Below are 1,028 nucleotides of genomic sequence, written 5' to 3'. Positions count from 1 at the left end.
GCTAGTATTTGTACAAACATGAGATTAAAAGATAACTTAATTCATTGTGTTCAGGAAGATGGGGAGAAAACACGATCTCCTGTGTAACTTAACATAGACATCAGATATGTTCATGTGTTTTATTTTTCAAAAGACTATTGTACAATAAAGCAATATGTAACAGTCACAAGTACATTTCTCTGGCAAGCATATTTCTTTTGCAGTTTACCACAGATTGAGTACTCGTGAATTTCTGGAACAGATAATAATGACTGGTTAGCGATTGCTGCACCTATTTTTATCCTTTTTGATGATCAGGACATTGTTCATTGTAACTAAAAAGGGAGAGGAAGTTAACTTTTATAGGCATTTTGACAAGCTTCAATTCTGATGAAGACTCGTGAAACTTGAAACTTAATATTGAAGTCCAACTAAAAACCGGAAGAACTGTAAATCAGATCTCTGGTTTTGTGGAAGGGTCACTCAACCTGAAACGTTAACTCTGACTTTTCTCCACAAATGCTGCCAGGTTTGCTGAGCTTTTCCAGCAATTTTTGTTTTTGTATTTAATATCTAACACTTCTGTTTCCACAGGTGCTACCAGAGCGGAGTACTTTCAGTACTTTCTCATAATAAAAAAACTCATGAGCTTGATTCTGCACTCCCTCTGATGGAGTACAATATAGGAAATAACTACAACATTGGTGTAGCAGTGATGCATTTAGTTGCATCAGGATAAGTGTTGGCTGTAACAACAGGACTAACCTGTCAACCACTGGTTTTTAATGACTAAATAAGAGGCAGCCTGTGTCTCAATTTAAGGTTTTGTCCAACAGATGCCTTTCTGCATTTGGTAAGGTCTGAAATGCAGCAGTCGCCATTTCAGCTGTTTGAGTTGTGAGAATGGAGAATTTTCTTTCTGCAGTGAGGTGTGAAGATCTGGAATGCACTGCTGTAAAGAATGGTAGAATTATTTCCAACAATAACTTGCAAAAGGGAATTTGGTGGAACATATAAAATGGAAAAGCAATTGCAAGAGTATGGGGAAA

This window comes from Chiloscyllium plagiosum, chromosome 6, assembly GCF_004010195.1.
Source record: "Chiloscyllium plagiosum isolate BGI_BamShark_2017 chromosome 6, ASM401019v2, whole genome shotgun sequence".
NCBI classification, from domain to species: domain Eukaryota; kingdom Metazoa; phylum Chordata; class Chondrichthyes; order Orectolobiformes; family Hemiscylliidae; genus Chiloscyllium; species Chiloscyllium plagiosum.
The sequence above is the reverse complement of the archived record's forward strand: the minus strand, read 5'-3'. Positions refer to the sequence as shown.